Source organism: Typopeltis vanoorti, chromosome 1 (genome assembly GCF_054136105.1).
Source record: "Typopeltis vanoorti isolate ZY-2024b chromosome 1, IOZ_Tvanoo_1.0, whole genome shotgun sequence".
In the NCBI taxonomy this organism is placed as follows: domain Eukaryota; kingdom Metazoa; phylum Arthropoda; class Arachnida; order Uropygi; family Thelyphonidae; genus Typopeltis; species Typopeltis vanoorti.
The window spans coordinates 130,946,892-130,971,374 of record NC_143549.1 but is presented as its reverse complement, the minus strand read 5'-3'; the positions used below and the strand labels follow the sequence as shown (position 1 = coordinate 130,971,374).

At 37.8% G+C, this 24,483-nt stretch overlaps 1 long non-coding RNA gene across 1 annotated transcript in view; it reads right to left on the bottom strand.

Annotated features, from left to right (window-relative positions):
- The window catches only part of LOC150110429 (uncharacterized), a 49,227-nt gene extending 25,165 nt beyond the window's left edge, over positions 1-24,062 (bottom strand). Inside the window, exon 1 of the long non-coding RNA XR_016548417.1 lies at positions 24,039-24,062. This is a non-coding gene — a long non-coding RNA (uncharacterized LOC150110429). The remainder of the gene's footprint in view (positions 1-24,038) is intronic.
- Positions 24,063-24,483: the final 421 nt, after the last annotated feature.

The window sequence follows — 24,483 nt, the reverse complement described above, 5'->3', positions numbered from 1 at the left end:
TTATGTTGCCTCCATAATGCCCTTTTTCTCTGTATCACATGCTTAATCTCTTTATTCTACCATTTCACATCTACCTTATTTAACCTTCTCATCCTTGAAATACATTTAGACATTGCATCTACTAGATAATCTTTGAAAATCCCCCAAGCTGCATTGATCTCTTTTCCAGCTAACTCCTCATTCCATGCTACACCTGCAAGCTGTCTCCTGAGCTCTTCATAATCACCTCCCCCCACCCCTTGTAGTTCCACATATACCCTTTGCTTACAGAGGTCCTCACACTGCTGGCAACCACCCAGGTAATCACCTCATGGTCACTCTCACCAATTGGTGGGTGATTTGACACTTCATTTATAATTACATCCTCTGAAGAGATGACCAAATCCAAGCCCCTCAATCCTCGTGTGCTCTCTGTTACATACTGTCTGAGGTAGTTATCCCTCAAAAACTCAAGAAACTCATTTTCTTTACTTCCAGTTGCTATCTCATCATTCCAGTCTATATTGGCATAATTAAAATTGCCTATAATGATCACTCTTTTCTTATTTGCTTGGCTAATTTGATTATACATTTCATAGTTTATAACAACATCCAACCAAGTATTTCATTCCATTCACCTTTATCTCGCACCATACTGCCTTGAAACCACTGGCACCATTTCCCTCTTGCATCTCTACTTTGTATGGACATAACTCTTTCTCTATCATCAATAGCACTCCCTCCCCCTCCCTTTTTATCCCTTCTATCCTCACGAAACACATCATATCCTAACATCTCTATTCCTGTCAGGATGTCGTCCTCATTTAACCATGTCTCACTTATTCCAACAATCTTTGGGTGAACAGCCTCAATTAGTGCAACCATTTCATCTGCTTTATTTCTTACACTTCTAGCATTTGTATATAAACACAACAGCTCATTCCTGGATCTACAGCTAGTTCCACTGATAACACTCATTTGATGTGATCTCTCCATACTTGACTAGGGCTATGTTATGTTAATGCTATGGCTAAATTTTACCCTGTATGACTACCAGTGTTGCAAGTGTGAGACTGTATTTCTTGACAAAATTCAAGTTCCTAGAGTAATAATATTTCTAGATTATGTAAAAAATCTATTAGATCTATCACCCTTGTAGTTTTCATCATATGCTGACTCAGATAATTATTCTTAGTAATGCATAAATTTCATTTCCTTCTTTTCTTCCAAGTGTCCTTTCCTCATTCCAGACTACGTCCTCTTAGTTGAAGATCTCATAATAATTACTTCTTCTCCACTCACTGAGTTTATTTGCTGATGCATTCTCCCCCTGGTCTACAGCAGCCCTACTGACCTCTATCTCATACTAGCTGGCCTCAAATACATTATTTTCACTGACCTTCAGCATGACAACTACTCTTTTTGGCAATAGTTCATCAGCTATCAACAACAATATTCATTCCTTCCCATTATTTTCACTCTGTCTTCCTTGAAAATACTAAAGACTATATCCTTCGAGATAGATTTTGAAAGTTTTTTCGCTTGGTTAAACTATAAATTAAAGATGCCAAGAAATTATATTCTTGGCTTAATCCTTTATCCAAGTGTAAGCAAACAAAGTTTGCACATGAAGTATCTTCACAACTGGCCTACTTCTATGTAGAGGGCCTTTATCAGTATGTTAAACGGCAGGGGTACCATTCCAAAAACTCCACGTGATCTACAAGATCACTCTAAATCACACTGAGTGACCCTAAAGGACCATTACTAAATTCATTACTCTTGACCTGAATTAATCCAGGATAGGAAATGCAGTGGTGGTTCCACCCAGTGACAGGTAAAACGCAATCACCAAGTAGAACATCTCTACTTCCCAGGAAGTAAACAAACCCAATGACGAGCATTAATAAATGTCATCATTGGGAGCCAGACCCAGAAGCAATACCCAGGGCCATTTCCAGATTAGATCGTGTCCCTGAGGCAAACAATTAAATATCGCCCTGATGGATTATAAGACAAAAATATAAGAAAATCTAAAATTGCTATTTTGTTTTTATTACAAGAGAAACATTAATGCAAAACGATTACATAATAATATTAATTAAATGTTTGCTCTATGGGGATATCGCACAATAAAACTGTTTGTTTGCTTTTCTAAATTTAAATTATAAGCTATATCCGCCTCTATCGATATAGTTGCTAGACCAACCAATCTTTCTTGGGTCATTGCTGTTCGCAAATAATTTTTGATCAGTTTAAGCTTGGAAAAACTTCTTTCTGCACTTGCTATGCCAACAGGAATTGTTAGCGTAGCGACAGCGCCTACCACAATATGGCTGAATGAGTGCCCTTATTAAGCTGCACCATGAGGCAAGCTGCCCCTATACTACACCCTGTCAACAGTACTGGCAATACCATAGTTGAAGTAATGCAGAAGTCATAATTCCCTTATACAAGTAGTGTATTACCTTATTAGTAAAATACTCTGGATCAGAGAATGATGTTGAAGTTTTTTCACTTGGTTAAACTATAAATTAATGATGCAAGAAATATATTCTTGGTTTAATCATTTATTCAAGTGCAAGCAAACAAAATCCTTGGTATCTCTTCTGGATCTGGCTCCCACTGACGAGACATCAATAAAGGTCAAATCTGGTCCTTCCCATAATGCATAGCATTACACATGCCCCCTCCCAAAGAAAGGTGTGTGTGTTTTGCATTATGGGATACTAAGGCAACTGATGCAAAGTCATTAGCCTCTATACACAACTGTGCAGACTTTGTTTGCTCTTGGATAAAGGATTAAACAAGAATATAAATTTTTGGCAACTTTAATTTATAGTTTAACCAAGTGAAAAACTTTCAATGTCTATCTCTGATCCAGAGTATTTTAATGATAAGGTAATCACCTTTCCTCTATTTATATATGGGAAATATGTTACTTCTACATCACTTCAATCTTGTTATCTATTCTGGGCCTGATTTCCAGATTTCCACTGACAAGACCTCAATAAAGGTTGAAACTAGTCTGATAGTGGTCCATCCTATAATACATAGCATTATACATGTCTGAAGTGTGTGTGCAAAGCGCACATACCCTTCGACTACTATATTCAAGTAGTTGAGTCATGAAGTTACTTCATGTACAAACGTTTGCTTTTACTTAGAATTAATTTCAATTACTTCAAGAATATAATTTTTTTGCATCTTTAATTTATATTATACCCTACACATTCTATACCACTAACTATATTGTCTTCTGTCAGCCACGTCTCACTAAACTTTTGTGCATTACTTCAAGAGGAACTAACCAGTGACAAAAAACTTCTCCTTTTTCCATATGCTCCTAGTATTAACATACATAAAGTGAAATATCTCACTAGGCCCACAGCTATCCTTACGCTTTATATTAAGTTGTAGCAAATGGGATTAGACATGAAGCTAGTAACATGAACAAGAGTGGCTGATGGACCAACATCAGAGAGTAGTATATGGTGGAGATGAATTAAAGAAAAAAGCAGATGACTAGTGGTATGCCACGAGGCTCTGTACTTGGGGCACTGCACTGCAGTTCAGTTGGTATATTAATGATTAGGAATGATATGAGACAACAATATTCATTTATATGCTGATGCTGCTAAATTGGGTAGCAGCTAGTAAATGTAATACAGAGATCCAGTAAGATGATTTATATTGATTGAAGTATTCTTTACTCAAACTACCAATGTATCAAAGTGTATAAATTTTATAACGTGTATAAACTAAACTGGTGGTGGACAAGGACCTGAAGTTCAAGGGACACGCTGCGCAAATCATGAAGTCATCGTCTTGGATAATAGCAATCATACAGAAGACTTAGGTGTGCAGAAAAATGGAGGTTATCTTTCCATTATTTAATTTCCATTATATAAGACATTATATAATGAACTTGATCAGGCCTCATATGGATTATTGCATACAGATTTTAGAAACTGGTTTTTCACTGTCACAAGGATATGTTAGAAAGTGTCCAGAAAAGATTCAAAAAGGTGGTCAGTGGTCTTTGGAATGTGGGGTATGAAGACTGATTGAGGAAATATAATCTCCAAAGCCTTGTGAATAGGAGGAAAAGAGAGGTGATATAATTGAGATGCAAGTTGATCAGGGATTGTTACCAGGTTAACATGGAAGAAATTTTTCGTAGAATGGGAGAGTGTGTAAAACAAGAGGCCGTTTCTGGAAACTGTATAAGGTATGAGCAAATGAATGAGAAGCAAGTTCTTTGCATGGAGAGTAGCTGGTGAATGGAGTGCATTGCCTGAATGTATTATGAATGCAGACATAATGAAAGGCAAGGTTTGATGAGCTTTGTGTGTTACAGTGTGTACCTCCCATGATCAGTCTCTGACTCCATAGAGGTCTGATGTTAATAATAATAAAGGTTGCCAATTCAATGTGTCAAAGTGGATAAAGTTATTACACACTTTGGGATGAAAAAAATAGATGTATAAGATAACAGGTTTCACCCACAGATTAAACCTGACTGCAAAAAAATGATATGTTAGGGATTTAGAGGTAATGGTGGGCAAGATAATTTCAGGGTCACTTGGATATTAAGAAACACACTGAAAAGCAAGTTTAAGGGACATTTTTTGTTCCTCTTTCTAAGGCTTGATATGACTACATCTGGACTACCGTGCACATATTTGTTTTATCTGAGTTTCTTGGGAATGTGGAGAAAATTCAGAAGAGAGTGAGCAAAATGGTGACTAGTTTGAGGGTGCTTCCAACAATAATAGACTGAATATTTGGGGGTTACAAAGTTAAGCTCATATGCCAAAAAGAGGGAATATGACAGAAACATAAATTTATCAATAAAGGGGTTTTAAAAGGGCAGATGCTAAAGAAATATTTCAACACATGACAATCTGAAAGATCAAGAGATCATCTCTGAAATATGAGGTAGAGAGCATGATTGGCAAGAATGTAAAAAAATATTTTTTTTCTATTGCTTGGAAGTAGTAAGGACAGTGAATGAGAAGAAAATAGGTGATTGGAGGAGTCATGAGTGCTTTGTTGGTGAACAAGTGGGAAATGGATTGTCAAAGGTGGTCATGAGTGCTTTGTTGGTAAACAGGTTTTGCCTCAATATGTGAATAACGGCTAGTGTGCTCCTTCCACAATGAGTCTTTGGACTCCAAGGAGAAGCACACCTAATAATATCAAAGCCTCTGTGGAATCAATAAGATTTATTGCAGGAAGTTAAACTCTTCAAAACAAGGTATGATATGCATTTGTCCACATACAGACCTACTGCATCATAGGTTTTTGGAACCTTGCATGTATAGGGCTGGTATATATAAATTAGCACTGGTGCACTCACCTCCCATTCCTGCAATTCACTTCATTAAATGACAGTTTGGAGAGTTGTGAATGAATGGAATGCACTGCCTGAGAGCATAGTGTCTGCAGAGAACTTGAATGTATTTAAGACATGGGATGATGAGCTGTTTGTATGACAAAAGGAACCTCCTGGATGAGTCTGTGACTCCATGAGGTCTTAATAATAAAATCTCTATCTACACACACAAAAAAATCACTTCTATCACTTTTTACTTCCTTATTCACATTATGCTTATAGATTCCAGGGGCAACCATTCGTTCTCTAACTGCTTATTATTCTCTGCAGTACTTTATATCTCCATCTGATATACATCTTACATTTATGTCTAAATGAAGTACTTTTCTCCTCCTATCCTTCAAGCTATCCTCATACTCAACATTCCATCCTGAAACAATCTTACTTGCCTGAACTTTAATGTTTTCTTATCACCTAGATAGTCAGATATCCAGAACTGTACTGCACAGAAATCCAGATATAACTTGTTCAGTATCTTATTTCAGCTCCTTACTTCTCACTTGTTCTTCACATTATGACATTGCTACCATCTTATGGTCTTCTCCCTCTTACACTTTGTAATAGGACTGCCAGCGTCCTCACTGGTTGTTCACTGATCAGATTTCTTTATCAATGCTAGAGTACGACAGGGTTCTATACTCTCACCCATGCTCTTCCTCCTTTGCATCAATGACTTTCTCCTCTCTGACTTCAAATCCTATTCACAATTTTGCTAGTAATAGTAACTTCATTCCTCTTCCTTATTCAAGAAACCTTATACTGCTAAAATGACAGAAGCCTCAAGATTTTCCAGAACCAATGACTTAAATACTGATCTACTCAATATCCTAAAAATGAGTGAAGACACCTTAGTGAATTTCAATGCAATAAAAACTCATGCCTGCCTTATTACCTGCAAGAAAGACGCATCCTACTTAACTTCCACTTACTTTTGATAATGTTCCAATTTCCTTTCAAGATCAGCTTTCTTTTGAAAGTTTATTTTTCACTTGGTCAGACTATAATAAATTTAGTTTAATCCTTTATCCAAGTGTGAACAAAGTTTGCACCTGAAAGTATCTTCAGGACTGGGGTAAAGTGGTACAACACTGGGCAACTTCTTGCAAAGGTGGAGCAAGCCACCAACACTCCTATCTCAGTATCTCCCATAATGCAAAACACATCTCCTTGCAGATATGTATAATGTTATGCATTAAGGGAAGGGCCACTACCCAGACTAGTTTCGACCTTTATTGAGGTCTCTTCAGTGGGAGCCAGGCCCAAGTGGAGATACCAAGTCAGAAGCATTAGCAAGGTCATCTCCTCCTAAAGGAGCTGCCAAACGGTGTGCCACCTTTTTTATTAAATTACTCTGGATTTAGAGAAAGATATTGAAAGTTTATTTTTCACTTGGTCAGACTATAATAAATTTAGTTTAATCCTTTATCCAAGTGTGTGCAAACAAAGTTTGCACCTGAAAGTATCTTCAGGACTGGGGTAAAGTGATAACCACTTTACCCCAGTCCTGAAGATACTTTCAGGCGCAAACTTTGTTTGCACACACTTGGATAAAGGATTAAACTAAATTTATTACAGCTTTCTTTTCTTGGGCAGACTGTGCCATCCAATTTATCCTGGCACAAACATATTACATACATAGTCTCCTTAGCCTCTGAAAAACTTGTTCTTTTCTGTTCAAAACATTACTTCTCTTCTGCTCAACTCCTAACATTTATAAGTTTTAGATTCAACCAACCTTGGAATATTGTTCTCACATTTCAGGTGGGGCATCCAAAACTTTCCTAAGAATTTTTGATAATATACAGAAGAGGATGATCTGCTTAAGCGACCATTTCCTCACAGACTCCTCATTCACTTTCCCATAAGTGACTCTTTTATGCACTGTGCCTTCTTTATAGGTACTTTAATGGGCTCTGCTCCTCTGAAATGCCGACTATCATTCCTCCACTTTTTTCTAAACATAAGAACTAGAGTGCTACTGGCCAATACCTATACATTGTCCAACTCCAAATATACCAAACAAACAAATAACGCATTGGTCTTTGTGTTAGGGGGTCTTGTGACCTTTCCAGTCTGGGTACATTATATATATATATATATATATATATATATATATATATATAAAATCTCCTAAGCAGAATTTGTAACTTCTGCAATATGTTTCCTGAACTTCAACTCGCTATTCATAATAAAGTATGCAGCAATTCCCTCGATTAATGAGCCTCTAAAATTCGATTAGTGCACCAATATACATCTTAAAAATAAATGTTACAGATTTTAAAAAAATTTTATCTATACATTTTTTATGGCACAAGGATGAAATAATTTAGTTACTGATTTAAAACATTTTAAAAAGTTATTTTTTAATAGCATACAGTACTACACTATTTCCATGAACAATATGTTCCAAATTTTCTGGCAAAATTTATGTTGTCTGCTAATTACACAGCATATTGATGATCATGTAAAATCTCATGAGAAATTAATTTTTTAGGGAATTTTCGCTAAAGATTTTACAATTGGTTTTGTCTGAATTTCTTAAGAAAAAATGTACTTAGTAAGATATAAAAATGTAAAAGAATAATTTGTTGTTAAAATGCACCTGCACTTTAGACTTGTTGTTAAGAGCTTAATAAGAATTAAGCCGGATAAGCCCGATAAGCACCAAGTTGTGTCATAGAAGACACTTTTATATCAAGGAAAAGTAGATTTTTCTGATAGTGAAAGCACCATAGTTTCTGTTGCTCAGATAGCAAGTAAATTTGTGTGTTAAAGTGTTCTTGATTAAGTTAATCTTAAATTAATTTTTATGTGCTTTGTATCACATCTTTTAGTTTGATAATACATATGCTTTTGTTTTGTAACTACCTGGTTCTCATTCCTTAGCCAATGCACTATCCCGAAAATATTAACGAGTCTGCAGGAATATAATATAGTAACGAGACATGACTTGCATATAAAGAATTTGTATAGAAGTGTTAAATTAATTTTGTCATCTTCTTGCCCTGACTTTCAAACATAAAAAGGTCGATTAAGTGGCGCAGTCGTTAAGATAAATAAATTTCTTAATTGACATTGTGCGATTGCTCAGGGACTGTTATGTTAGATAGACTCACAACACAAGGTCTAACTAACAGCAGAAAAAGGGGGGGGACAAGAAATAATGTTAGGTTAGGAAGTAGATAGACAGATAAAAGAAAGATAAATAAAGATAAAGTAAAAATAAAGAAGAGACATATTTCACAATCATATCTCGTGCACCTTTGCAATTGTTTTCCTTACTTTCCTTAAATTTTAATTGGAAGTAAGTGGCAACGGATTTGAGTTGTGGTAAAAAAAAAAGTGTTCTTTTTTTTTTTAAACCGTGTATAGTGTGACTTCTGTCGTGAATGGTGCTACATTTTTTCTTAGTAACACAAGTGTTCTTTAGTGGTGCTGCTTCTGGAGTTTTGTTGTTATACTGTGTTATTTTTGGGTTACCGAGAAAGCAAGATCAGAGTCGGACGCATCTGCAGTGGAAGAGAAGATGAGTTTTCATTATTTAGTATACAGGTATCCCTCGTATAACACAGATGTTAGGTTCCATAGAAATGCCGCGTTATGCGAGACTTATTAGATCACATAGAAAAAGTAGGGTTAGATTCTGAAATCGTTTTTTTTTTTAAATTATATAAACAACAATGACATATCGAACAAAAAACAATATTCTTATTTAATTCAGGTAATTCATGTAAGTTAAGAAAACAAACTATGAGACAAATACATAGTATAAAAATTACAAATTGTACATAAATTTCATTGCACATAATGCATAAATGTTTTAGACACAATAAAATAAAGTGCATATTTCAATCATCATCACTGTGTTCAGAAATAACATTTCATTATTATTATTATTCAGGCCTCCAAGGAGTCAAAAGACTCATCGAGGGAGGTCCTTCCTAAGACATAAAGTCTGTCAAGACTCATCGAGGGGAGGTCCTCCCCTGAGAAGCACAAAGTCTATCATACCACTCTTTAAACTCACTGACCTTTCTCGCTCCCACCACTCCATCAGGCAATGCATTTCACGGCTCAACCACCCTCCACACAAAGAAACCACTCCTTACCCTCTTGCTCACAGTTTCCTTTCGTAACTTCCAGGGATGGCCTCTTGTCATCACTCCTTCCCGCTGTTCAACCAAGCAAAAGAACTCCCCCAGTGTCAACCCTGTAACCACCTCTCAACAATTTAAAAGTCTCAATCATATCACCTCTCCTTCTATCCACCAAACTCTGCAGTCCACATTCTCTCAGCCGATCTTCATAACTATCCTTGTACAGTCCTGAAACCATCTTTGTCATCCGTCTTTGTATCCTTTCCACAGTTAATTTATCCCCATCAAATCCTGGGGACCAAATCTGAGAACAATAGTCTAAGTGTGGTCTGATCAGAGACTTATACAACGGAATGATAACCCTTTTATCTCTGCAGGTCAGTGTCCTTCTCATAATAGCAGCAATCCTCTGTGTTACCTTCACCACCTTTGCAATATGTCACCTAAACTTCAGGTTTCTAACAATCATCAACCCCAGATCTCTTGTCTCCCCTACTTCCTCCAGTATAACTCCTCCCATAGAGTATGCAGCATCCCATCGATGTTTCCCAAACCTCAAGACCTTACATTTTGCTGCAATAAACTGACACCCCCATTCATTTGCCCATCTATCTAGCTTATTTAAATCCTCTTGCAGGGCTACCACATCTGCACTATTACTAATAATCCTTCCTAGCTTCGCATCATCCGCAAACAACTGAATATCCCCCCTGCAATCCACTGGCTATGTCATTGATATAATGGTTAAACAATATAGGTCCTAGTACTGAGCCCTGTGGGACCCCACTTGTAACCCTCTACCTCGTGGAAACTGCTCCACCATACACAACTCACTAATACTTATCAGACAGCCCATCCTGAATCCAGTTGACCAATCTGACATCCAGACCCATGTGCTGCAACTTAAATATCAGCTTATCATGTGGCACCCTGTCAAATGCCTTCGCCAAGTCTAAGAAAATTGCAGTATATGCCTTTCCCCTCATCTAATGTTCTTGTAACTTTATTATAAAAGGCTAGCATATTGCTAAAACAAGAGCACCCTTTCACAAATCCATGTTGATTCTCACAGATAACATTACCCTCATCTGCCCAATGCTGTATACGGTCCCTCACTACTTTCTCCAAGATCTTAACAACTACTGATGATACACAGACTGGCCTATAATTAGACACTTCCAGTCTGTTACCACCCTTATGCAATGGCACTATCTTACCTTCCTTCCATTCCCTGGGCACCTTTGCCAAAGCCAGACTTTCATTGAAAAGCCACGTTAAAGGCACTGTCAATTCCTAGCACATTCTCTCAAAACTCGTGGTGAAATACCATCCAGTCCCACAGCTTTACTGACATCCAGAGTACTCAGTATCTGAAACACACTCTCCTCCTGTACCTCCAGACCTCAAACCAGTCCTATCCCCTCTAGCATTAAAACTGACTCCTCTAGGATGAAATACTCCAATAAAGTGTTCATTGAACAATTCCACTATGTCCTCTGCATCAGTCACTCTATTCCCATTTTTATCCCACAATATCATTCTTCCACAGTCATTTCTCCTCCTACTGGCCACATAGCTAAAAAATTCCCTAGGATTTTCTTTGGATCTTAGGGCCAATCTCCTCTCATATTCCAGTTTCGCTTTCCTTACTACACTAGTCACTCTTCTGGCCTGTGTCTTATATTCCTCATGCATCTCTTCACCTGTCTCCTTATATCTCTTCCATAGCCTCTTTTTCGCATGCAATTCCTGTTTAATATTGTTTGTCATCCACTTTACTCCAAATTGCATCCTCTTCTTCACTTGTGGTATACAACTTACCATTGCTGATAACAAATATTCTTTCACAATTTTCCATGCACTAGTGATATCCCGGCCTTCCAATTCCTCCCTCCATGAAACTTCCCGAAGTTGACGTCTAAGACTATTATAATCACCTGCCTTATAATTCCACATAAGTTCCCGTCTCTTTGATACTCCTGCATGTCTATTCATTTTCCAAGTCAACATCATATGGTCACTCTCTCCAACTGGTGGGAGAGACGTTAACTCAGTTATTATCAACTCTTCTGATGCTATAACCAAATCCAAAACTTTTGAACCTCTTGTTCCCTCTGTTACATGTTGCCTAAGACATTTGTCCCTCAAGAATTCTAGAAATTCCATTCCCCTATTGCTACATGCATCTTCCTCTCTCTCTCCAATTTATACTACTGAAGTTAAAATCTCCCATAACAATCATTCTTCTTGCGCTTGCCAAACTTAGCTGTCTAAACATCTCCTGGTCCCCATCCTCTGTGCTCCTGGGTCTGTAGCAACACCCCACTAAATATCCTGTCTTGCCTACCTCTACCTCACACCATATGCTCTCAAAATCATTTGTCTCACTTCCTTCCAAATTCTCCACTCTTAGAGGACATAGGTCATCACTTATCATAAGCAGTACCCCACCACCAGGCTTTCCCCCCCTATCCTGACGAAAAATGCTATACCCAGCGACTTCTATTCCTGTTGTTATATCCCCTTCTGTCAACCACGTCTCAGTGATCGCAATAATTTTTGGCCAGGCTGATGCTATCTGCACCACCAATTCCTCTCCCTTATTCCGGATACTCCTGGCATTAGTATAAAGCATATAAATGCCATTTTCTCTATACCCAGCATTATCCCTTCTAGGACTCCACTGGGCTCAGTGTTACCTGACATTGTCTCCCTTCTCCCAAGTATCCATTCCCACAAGAGGCCACCCCTGCTATCATCCTCCCTGGGACACACTGACTTGTTCAGAACAGCAATCTCTCCAGATGCCTACGTCCTTCCTCATTCAAATGTAAACGGTCTCTCGCATACAATTCCTCTCTTTCCTCAAATGCACTCCAAGCATCCACATATACCAGTCCTCTCTTATCACACATTCTCGCTATTATGCCATTCAATATCACCACTCTTCTGCTCAGCTCATCATTATCATACCTAGGCATCATGCACACCATTTTTCCTCTCTCTGTCTTCTTCCGTACAGTCTCAAGCAAAAATCTCAAATCTCTCGCTGCCCGACTTACATTACCACTCAAGTCATTCATTCCTACCATCACAATCATCTCATCCACCCTTTCACCTCTCTTAATTGCCATAGCCACCCTTTCTATTGTTCCTCCTGGCAAACACTCCTCATGCATCCTATCTTGAACACCACGGATCATTGAGTCGCCATACATTATACCTCTTACCATTCCCTCGCTCCTATTGTTTCCATTCTCTCCTCTTCTTTCATTCCCATACCTCTCTCTCATTCCCTCTCTTCTACTGTTTCCATTCTCTCCTCTTCTAACACCCCCATACCTCTCACTCATACTCCCTAAATTCTCTCTCTCTCCTACTCTGATTTGCCTTGCATTTATCTCTTCCATTCTCCTAATCTTATGTTTCATACTTCTGCTCTCATTCACAAGACATTCCACCTCCTCTTTCAACTCATCTATCTCCCTCTGCAGGTCAGTCAGTCTTAATCTAAATTCACTCTCCCAAACAAAACCATCTCCTAAACTTTCACAGTCACTCACACCTTCCACACTATCAACTATTATTTTCTCATTCTCTCCTATCACACTACTTGTCTTCCTATATTCATTCCCCGTTCCTGGAGCAACAAAGTCAGATATTGATATATCTAATGTACTTATTTCCTCCAACTGCCTGCATTTTGCGCACATACGCTCTCCACTCTCTTTAACAAGCCACATATGTAATTCCCGAGACGCATACATGCCGCAAAGTACTGCATGCCACAAAGTCCCTTATGATATTGCAAATAATTGAGTTCTTAAATGGCGGAGGACTTGGCGTTACGCCACTTGCGACTGCTGCTGAATCCACCATCATTCCTTACTGCCGAGTAGCGTAATCTTTAATAATTATTCAATTAATAAATAAGAGGAAAAAAAAGTACAAACATCAGAACATTTAAGTACTAAATAAAATTAAATAAAATGAAATAACTAAATACAGTAACTTAGCTTCGTTTTGTCTTCCACCGTTACGCGTTCGATTCCGACGGTACCAAAATATATTATATCGCGACAGCAACTAACTTCCAAAAAACAACCACTGAAGTACACTCGTATTCAGAGAAACAATTTAGTACTCAAAAACGTAGAAAAACGGGGAAAAAAGTGGACTATTCACCGATTAAAAATCACTTTCTTCTGCACAGCTCAATGTTCTTTAATTGGCTGTAGGTCATCACCACTTGAAATCTCTTGAACATCATTTGTATAATTCTCATTGCCTACTTTGGCTGGTTTAGTTATCAAGAAGTCAGTAATAAGACTTTGCTTACCATTATGCAACAATTTTTTTATTAAATTCATAATATGGAGCTAAACAAATATCCAATTGTTCCGTGAATTTTCCCGAGCGCTCCATTGAGGGATCATTATCTGTAAAATAACTTCCTAACTTTCTTGCCAAGTCCAATCCTTCTGCTAATTTCTTTAAACTGAATTCTTTAACGGATTCATCACAATGAGAATCTTCGGCAGAACTTTCCCTGCCATTTGGTTCGACGCCATCTTTTAACTGTACCAGTTCCTCATTATTTAAATCTGTTTCTCCATTAATTAATTCACTAATTTCGTTTTCAACCATATCGCAAAAGCCCTCTCCACCAAAAATGTGTGTGCCGTTTATTATACGACGTAGCTCGGCATCCACTGGAGGTACTAAATTTTGTTCCAGAACAGCTTCAGGCCATATTTTTTTCCAGCAAGCATTCAGCGTAGAGGGTTGTAATTCCTTAATGGACAGAGAAATAATTTTCACACAATTCAATATTGAAAACACTTTTCACGCTTGAGGCAGTGTAAACTGGATTAGATTCCTTTTTTTCAAAATTAATTGGAATGTTCGCTGAATACAATATGACTTAAATGTTGATATTCCTTGGTCGAGTGGTTGAATAAGTGAAGTAGTATTAGGAGGCAAAAAAGTTATTTTAATATTCAGATGGCTTAAATTTTTTGGGTGGCCTGGTGCGTTATCTAAAATTAGTAGAATTTTGAAGTCGATATTCTTTTTCTTTGTGTAACTTTCTACATCGGGTACAAAACACTTGAAAGACGAATTTTCAAACATGCTAGCTGTAACCCCTGCCTTATTGTTGGCCTGCCAACAGACAGGTAGGGTGGACTTGTCAAGCCCTTTCATCTCACGAGGATTTGGGGATTGGTTAATAAACATTGGTTTTGTCATGTAATCACCTGATGCATTACTACAAAACAGTAAAGTAATTCTATCTTTGGAAACTTTGGATCCAGCAGCTGATCTTTCATTTTTCGAAATATAGGTGCTTTTTGGCATTTTTTTCCAATATAACCCAGATTCAAATGCTTTGAACACCTGGTCTACACTGTAACCACCTTCTTTAATGTTTTTTAAAAGTTCTGCTGGGTATTTCCAGGCAGCTTCAACGCCTGCTGATGCTGATTCTCCCTGAATTTTAAGATTATACAAAGAAACCGCTTTTTAAAGTTTTCGAACCAACTGTTACTGGCAAAATCCATGCTGAGAGATTTCGTCTCAAGAATCTTGATCAAGTTCTTTTAAATGTTTATAAACTTTGAGAGCTTTTTGCTTAATAAGGTGTCCATCCAAAGGAATTTTCTTTTGAGTGCAATCTTCTATCCATATCATTAGATTTCTCCATTTTTTCTATTAGAATATCATGTACACGAGCAATGCCCTTTGCACTTACTGTTGACCCAGCAATAACACTTTCTCGGATTTTGTTCATTGTTCGAAATGTTGATTCATTTAAATTCAGAGTCCTTGCAACAACTGGTTTTTCTCCAATTTTCAACCAATCCAAGATTTTAATTTTTTCTTCGAGAGAAATGAATTTCCTATTCAATATTGATTTTTTCCCTTTCGTTGCAATTTTAGTGGCCATTTAAAAAAAAATAAACTTTTACATAAAAAAAAAGCATTACATATGTATGTAACTCACCAGAAAATAAACTGCTCAGCTTGAAAATAACACACTTATGATTTTTAATGCGCTTTCCTGGCAGAAAATGAAGACAATTTTCAACAATAAACACTTTATGCAGTAAACCCTAGATGGCGAACCTATTGCACTCGTGCCAGGGCAGCACGTCTGAGAATTTTGCTGGTACGTCAATGATTTATAGGTGATAACCTTTTATATGCTTATAAATTATTCAACTTTTTTTTTAATTATTACAATACGTACAAATTGAATTTTGTTTTACACAAGGGAGCAGCTATAAAGATGTGCATATGATTAGTGCGGTATTAATAAAAGATCGCGCAACCCAAAAACAAAGGCAACCAACAAGTGTTGAGTTGAAATGCTAATTCTCTTTAATCGAATTCCATAACATCTGAAACTGTCATAACAATATTCACTATTAATTTTAACACATTCACGTCAGGGTGTCATTTATTGTTCCGACGGAACTTCTCATTACCTACTGGCTCAACTTATACAAAAGTTTCAACCCTTGGTTGAATTTTATGGCTGCTTGTTTGCGTTTGAGGTGGCAGACAAACTCACACACTCATTATATGGCATGTTTCAATTCTTGGTAGAATTTCATCATTTACAGATCACAAAGTTAGCCTTTGTGATCTGTCATAATGACATCGAGAATTTCAAATGCAATAAAACAAACACTTATTTCATAATTGAAAAATTGGACAATAGTTTTTGGTTAGATACTGTGTTTCAGTGCACCATATGGTTTTGCTTGAGTCTATACAGCATAGTTTCTGTGAGAGGGGACATGTGATTCATTAGTTAGTGCCGTTTTAATTCCAGCTGTCTGAAATTGCACTATTTGTTGAGAAATACATTACACATGCTGCAAAAGCCTCTGTACAGTACCTTATTCAGGGATACAATAAAACCAAATTTGATACTTATAACTACTTGCGCGATACAGGCAGACACAAATTTAACAAAGATAAAATTTGATTTTTAAGTCCCGCGGTGAAAAATATATGAAAAAAAAGGGGATTACTAGAAATTGTAGACCACATTATATTGAAACCACATTGAACAAGGGTTACTACAATTTGTAGACCGCGTTGTATAAGTACCGCGTTATACGAGGGTTACCTGTAGTTAAATATAGTTTATACTTGTAGTATCGCATAAGTAAGTTAGCTTACAGTAGGGTGTATAACATAGTATTTAGCGCGTCACGTTTAGTAGTTCCTCGGCACTAAGTGAATGATGGTGACAGCCACAGCTTCGATTACAAATGATGTGTCACCAAGCCCGTCCCCATTTAAGGACTCTATTTTGCATAACAAAATAAAGGATTTTGTGGTATGCAGTGCTTGCGGGATGTATGTGTCCCAGCAGTTGGATATGTGGCAGGTGAGAGAAGGGGAGTGGGTATACGTGCAAATTATAGGCAATGAGAGGAACTTAACGAGTTGGATATTACAATAACCGACTTCGTTGTATCAGAGATGGGAGAATCTCAAGAGATGAGTAGTGCGATAGGTGAGAATGATGAGCGAAATATGAAAAAATAAGAGTGGGGAAGGCTTGAATGATTGTGAGGTTTTCGGAGATGGTTTTGATCGGGAGGATGAATGGTGAGTAAGAGTATGACTAACTTGCAGAGAGAGTGAGATAGATGAGCTGAAAGAGGAGGTGGAATGCCTCGGAATGAGATGAAAATTTTAAAGATGAGATTAGAAAAATCAGAGTAGAAGTGAGAGAGAGTTATGGGAATGATAGAAGAGGAGAGAATAGAAACAGTAGGAGAGAGGGAATGAGAGAGAGAGAGAGGTATGGGAATGATAGAAGAGGAGAGAATAGGAGCAAGAAAAGAGAGGGCAAGAGAGAGAGAGGGGGGGGATATGGGAATGATAGAAGAGGGGAGAATGGAAACAGTCAGAGAGAGGAAATGAGAATAATGCGAGGGAGTGCTGGAACCAGGGATAGAATGATGCCAGGACAGCAGGTAAGTAGGAGAACACAGAGAGAAAAGGTTAGAGAATAGAGAGAGATTGAGGGATGCAGGTGAGCAATCAACGAACAGAGTGGTAACAAGTGTGATGTACGGAGAATTGATGATCCATGGTGTACAAGATAGGATGCCAGAGGAGTGTTTGCCTGGAGGAACGATAGAAAGTGTAGCTATGGCAATTAAGCAGAGTGAAAGGGTGGATGAAATGATTGTGATGGTGGGCACGAATGACTTGAGAGGCAATGCAAACCGGGTGGCGAGAGAGATCTGAGATTCTTGCTTGAGGTTGTGCAAAAGAAAATGCATTGAGGAAGGATTGCATGTATGTTGCCCAGGTATGATAGTGATGAGCTGAGAAGAAAAATAGTAATAATGAATAGCCAGAATGTGTCAGAAGAGAGGACTGTAATAAGTGGATGCTTGGAAGGCATTTGATGACAGAAGGGAACTGTATGCGAGAGACTGCTTGCATTTGAATGAATAAGGGCATAGGCATCTGGAGAGATTGCTGTTTTCTGAACAAGTCGGTGTGTCAATGCAGGGAAACTAGAATTCCCAGGGTGGAAGGCAGCAGTGGTGGCCTCCTGTGGGAATGGGTGCTTGGGGGAAGGGAGGGACAACATCAGGTAACATTGAATCCAGTGGGGGTCTGGAGGGGATAATGACAGGTATAGAAGCATTATACTATTTTATGCTTCATACTAATACCAGGAATATCCAAAATAAAAGAGATAAATTGGTGGCACTGATAGCATCAGCCTGGCCAAAGATTATTGGGATCTCTAAGATGTGGTTGACGGAAGATGATATAATAACAGGAACAGAAGTAGCAAGGTACAGCATTTTTCGGCAGGATAGGAAAGGAAAATGTCGTGGTGGAGTACTGCTTATAATAAGTGACGACTTATGTCCTCTAAGAGTGGAGGCTTTGGAAAACAGTGACACTAATGATTCTGAAAGCATATGGGGTGAGGTAGCCAAGACAGGTTGCGAGCAGGAGATGTTTAGGCAATTGAGCTTGGCAAGTGCAAGAAGAATGATTATTATGGAGGATTTTAACTACAGCAATATAAGCTGGGAAAAGGAAATTGCATAGTGTAATAAGGGAATGGAATTTCTAGAATTCTTGAGGAACAAATGTCTTAGGCAACATGTAACAGAGGGAACAAGAGTTTTGGATTTGGTCACAGCATCAGAAGAGTTGATAATAACTGACATGACATCTCTCCCCAGTTAGAGAGTGACCATGCGGTTTTGACTTGGAAGATGAATAGATATGCAGACATATCAAAGAAAGGGGAACATATGTGGAATTATAAGGCAGGTAATTGTAATAGGCTTAGATATCAACTTAGGGCAGTTCGATGGAGGGCGGAATTGGAAGGCCAGGATATCATTAGTGCTTGGGCAATGGTGAAGGAATATTGTTAGCAGCAATAGTAAGGTGTATTCCATGAGTGAAGAAGTGGCCACAATTTGGTGTAAAGTGGATGACAAACAATATCAAACAAGAACTGCAGGTGAAAAGAGATTAAGGAGAGGGGTGTAGAGCAGATGCATGAAGAATATAAGACTCAGGCCAGGAGAGTGACTAGTGTGGTGAGGAAGGCAAAACTAGAATGTGAGAAGAGATTGGCATTAAGATCCAAAGAAAATCCTAGGGGATTTTTTAGCTATGTGGCCAGGAGGAGGAGAATGTGGGATAAAAATGGGAATAGAATGACTGATGCAGAGGTCATAGTGGAGTTGTTCAATGAGCACTTTATTGGAGTATTTCATTCTAGAGAAGAAGGTTTTAATACTAGAGGGGTATGGCATGTTCAAGGAGTGTGTGTGTTCCAAATACTGAACACTCTGGATGTCAGTAAAGCTGTGGGACTGGATGGTATTTCACCACGAGTTTTGAGAGAATGTGCTAGGGAATTGACAGTGCCTTTAACGTGGCTTTTCAATGAAAGTCTGGCTTTGGCAAAGGTGCCCAGGGAATGGAAGGAAGGTAAGATAGTGCCATTGCATAAGGGTGGTAACAGACTGGAAGTGTCTAATTATAGGCCAGTTTATGTGTCATCAGTAGTTGTTAAGGTCTTGGAGAAATTAGTGAGAGACTATATATAAGTGTTGGGCAGATGAGGGTAATGTTATTTGTGAGAATCAACATGGATTTGTTAAAGTGCACTCTTGCTTTAGTAATACGATTCCCTTTTATAATAAAGTGACAAGAGCAGTTGAAGAGGGAAAGGCATACACTGCCATTTTTTTGGGGGGATTTTGCAAAGGCATCTGACAAGGTGCCACATAATAAACTTAAGTTGCAGCACATGTGTTTAGATGTTGGGTTAGTCAACTAGATTCAGGATTGGTTGTCTGATAGGTATCAGAGAGTTGTGTATGGTGGGGAAATATCAAGGGAGTAGATGGTTGCAAGTGTGGTTCCACAGGGCTCAGTACTGGGACCTGTATTGTACAACCTTTATATTAATGACATTGTTAATGAATTGCAAAGGGATAGTCAGTTGTTTCCAGATGATGTGAAGCTGGGAAGGGTTACAGTAATAGTGCAGATGTGGCAACCCTGCAAGAAAATTTGAATAAACTAGATAGACTGGCAAATGAATGGAGATGTTGGTTTAATGCAGCAAAATGCAAAGTCTTGAAGTTTGGGATACATCGATGGGATGCTGCATACTCTATGGAAGGAGTTATACTGAAGGAAGTAAGGGACAAGAGATCTGGGGGTAATGACTGATAAAAAACTGAAATTTAGGGAGCATATTGCAAAGGTGGTGAAGGTAACCCAGAGGATTGCTGCAATACTGAGAAAGATGCTGACCTGCAGAGATAAAACAGTTATCATTCTGTTGTATAAGACCCCCTGATCAGACCACACTTAGACTATTGTTCTCAAATTTGGTCTCCAGGATTTGAATGGGATAAATTAACTGTGGAAAGGGTACAGAAGCAAATAACAAAGATGATTGCAGGACTGTATAATGTTAGTTATGAGGATCGGCTGAGGAAATGTGGACTGCAGAGTTTGGTGGATAGAAGGAGAGGCGATATGATTGAGACTTTTAAACTGTTGAGAGGTAATTACAAAGTGAACACTGGGGGAGTTCTTTCGCTTGGTGGAACAGTGGGAAAGAGCGATGACAAGAGGCCATCTCTGGAAGTTATGGGAGGAAGCTGCAAGCACGAAGGTGAATTAACTGTGCAAGCAAGAAAATTAACTGTGGAAAGGGTACAGAGGCAGATAACAAATATGATTGTAGGACTGTACAATGTTAGTTATGAGGATCGGCTGAGGAAATGTGGACTGCAGAGTTTGGTGGATAGAAGAAAGAGAGGTGATATGATTGAGACTTTTAAACTGTTGAGAGGTTTACAAAGTGAACACTGGGGAGTTCTTTCGCTTGGTGGAACAGCGGGAAAGCGCGATGATAAGAGGCCATCTCTGGAAGTTATGGGAGGAAGCTGCAAGCCAGAAGGCGAGGAGTGGTTTCCTTGTGTGAAGGGAGGTTGAACCATGGAATGCATTGCCTGATAGAGTGGTGAGAGAGCAAGAAGTCAATGAGTTCACGGAGTGGTATGATAGACTTTGCGTTTCTTAAGACGGACCACCCATGATGCATCTCTTGACTCCATGGAGGTTTGAATAATAAAAAATAAAAAAAAAATTATTTTCCCAAGCTTTAATCATGAGTAGAAGAATTAGTGAGCAAAAAACTGGAAGTGTGAAAATTATTTCAAAAGTAATCTCATTGGAAGAAAAACTTGAAATAATAAAGAAAAAATGAAAAAGGAGAGTCCAGAGCAAAGATAAGACAAGAACAAAAAAATGGGTGAATCAACTATAAGAGCAATTTTAAGCAAAGCTGCTGAATAAAAGAGAAAGGTAAGGCTGCTTCATGTTCATCTTGCATGCTCTTGAAATCAAAGTATTATAATGATTGAATAATTTGAGAGACTTCTTTCTACATGGATCCAAGACTTTAACAAAAAACAGATCCTGCTAAGCACTGACCTTATTAATTCAAAAGCATGAAGTCTCTTTGTAACCTTGAAAGAAAGGACCATCAATGATGGAAAAGAAGAAGAATTCCATGCTAATGCTGGGTAGTTTGAGTGTTTCAAAAAGAGAAATAGCCTATATATGCTCTAATCACAGGCGAAGCTGCAACAAGTGCAGATAAGGAGGTGCCTGCAAATTATCCCGAGATTTTAAAGAAAATTGTGGAAGAAGAGAAGGGGGCTATTGTGACCAACAAATATTTAATGTCGGTGAAACTGCCTTTTTTGGAAGTGAATGCCTTCCAAGACTTTGCTGATCAAATCAGAGAAGTTTCAGACTTGTTATAAAGTCGAATGAAATTACTGCTAGCAATACGCGAGCCCATTTGGAAGCACATTCTTCCACATTGTGCAAATGATTTTAGAGGCTTTTCAAATCGATCTAAGTTAATTAAATCTCATTCTGAGAAATTGAGCGATTCTGACACCTGCTAAATTTAGATGCACAGTGGGAAGATCCTGAAGAATATGATGAATAAGAATATGCATCAATGCTAAGAAACTGATCCTGATGAAGAGAGAAGCAGTAAATTTTGCAGTAGTAGAAGAGGCAATAGGGCCATACCATCAGTAGTTGTACAGGTTGGGGGAAAAAAAAAAAAAGAAAAAAAAACCAGAATGCCCACCAAACTACATTATCTCAATTCTTTGTTAAGTACAATAATAAATTTATATTCTGAATATGTTTTTTGTCTTTCAGCTTCATGGTTTTCCTTTAATTAGGCCCTGAGATATACCCTAATTCTTTTATAAAAAAAAAATTAATGATCAGAAAGGTCTGAAATTCACGGGCTACATTGCACAAGTTGTGAAGACATCATGTCGGATGATGCAGAGAACCCTGACATGCAGAAATAAAGAGGTTATGATGGCAGTGTATAAGCCTTGATCAAACATCATATGGGTTATTGTGGACAAATTTGGTCACTAGGATATGTTGGAAAAGATCCAGAGAAGACTCACATAAGTGGTCAGTGGTCTTTGGAATGTGGAGTATGAGGACAGATTGAGAGAACATAAATTGCAGAGCCTCGTTAATGGGAGGAAGGGGGAGGGGCATGATTGAGACATATCAGCTAGTTAGGGATTGTTATCAGGTTGAAATGGAAGAGATTTGTCATAGAATGGAAGAGGAAGTAGAACAAGAGGCCATCACTGGAAACTGCATAAGGACAGTGTAAGCAGAGGAGTGAGAAGCTGGTTCTTTGCATGGAAAGTGGTTGGTGAGTGGAATGCATTACCTTAGTGTGTTGTCAATGTAGACACATTGAATCAGTTTAAGGCACAGTTGCATGAACTCTGTGTGTGATAGTATGTACCTCCCACAATGAGTCTCTGACTCCATGTAAGCTGATGTTAATAATAATAATAATTTGCAAGAAATGGAACAGAGGGGAGATAAAGGAATCTTAGTAGAGTGGACAAAGGCAAAACTACTGCTTTCAAAGAAGCTTCAGATAAGCTTTGAAAGCAGTACAGAGGTTATATTTTATTTCAGATTTCTTGCTATTTTTTCCTGAAGTGCTCATCAAGATACAGGGAATAATAATAACATTACTGTAGTCTGGAAAAAGATGTGAAGAGAAGGGAGGTACATACTATCACAAAAGATCAATGATATCAAAGAGGAAAAACATTTTTCAGTAATGCCAGAAAGGGGAATATTGGTAAATAGAGGGCTTACATACAATTTTGAGATTGTATCCCTGACAATGTTTCTGTGACAAAGATGAAACACAGGATCTAATAAACTTATATTTTATTGTTCCTCTGTGCTATAATCACTCTGCTAAACTTTATAATGAGAATACTTCATTCCCATCTTCACTATCCATTATCCTCATTTATTTAGCCAAACAAAGTTATTCAAATACTCCTGTAAAAACATTAACTCAGTTTTTCTGGCATGATCTCAACTGGAGATTATCAGCAAAATGAATGCTCCCTCACGAAACGAAATTTATAGTACGGATATATAAATTAAACATCAGCACCCGCAGAACAGAACTTGGTAGTATAAGGCTTATCACCGTTCTTTTTCAGATATCGCTCCGTCCAAGGAAAAAAAAAAAAGTTTTTTTATCAGTTCAATAATTTTCCATCCTACCCTAAACTTCAATTTTTTGTCATATAGTATTCTATCAAATACCTTTGCAAAATATAGAAAAATCACCACATAAACATCTCCTCTCCCCAACACGGCTGTGACATTATTATAACAGTGACTACTAACTGGATTAATGAAACAAGATCTGGCCTATAAATCCAGTTATCTAATATTCAGCAGCCGTAGTCTGTACCTCTTACCATGCAGATGTCATGGACTAACCTGCACATTTTAAATTTTCTTTCATAGTATCCTTTTCTCCCCCAAGTTCTGCGTAATTTTGTGATTTACCCATTTCACCTACACTCCATATATTCGCAAATTTGTCACAAACAATGCGAGTATATTACTATTTCTTTCAGAAAAGAATAGCAAAAATAACTAACCTTCCTCTCAAATCTAACTACCCACACTAATGTGGAAGGTATTACAACCAGAATACTTTGCGTACTCTCACTAGCACGTGACATGTATCTGTATTTCCGTCTCATCGAATTTATGCTGTTTACTATTGAAATCGTACTTAGTTCAATTTTCTTTTTCTGGTAAAATTCTGCTTTCCTAATAATTCCTATAAGTACTTAGTTCAAATTTAGTTTGTATCCTCTTGTTAAAAATTTAAGCATTTAGTGAAAAATCTTAAAATTGAGTATTTCAGTTTTAGATTGGATATAAATGTCCTTTTCTTCCACTTGTCAATCCTTCCGAGGTATTTTTTTTTTTTTAATTCTGCACAAGAATTCATGCAACGTAAAATGAGAGAACTCGACAAAAATTCTAAATTCTACAATTAACTCACTGTCTGAATTCAATTAGAATCTGTCCACACTT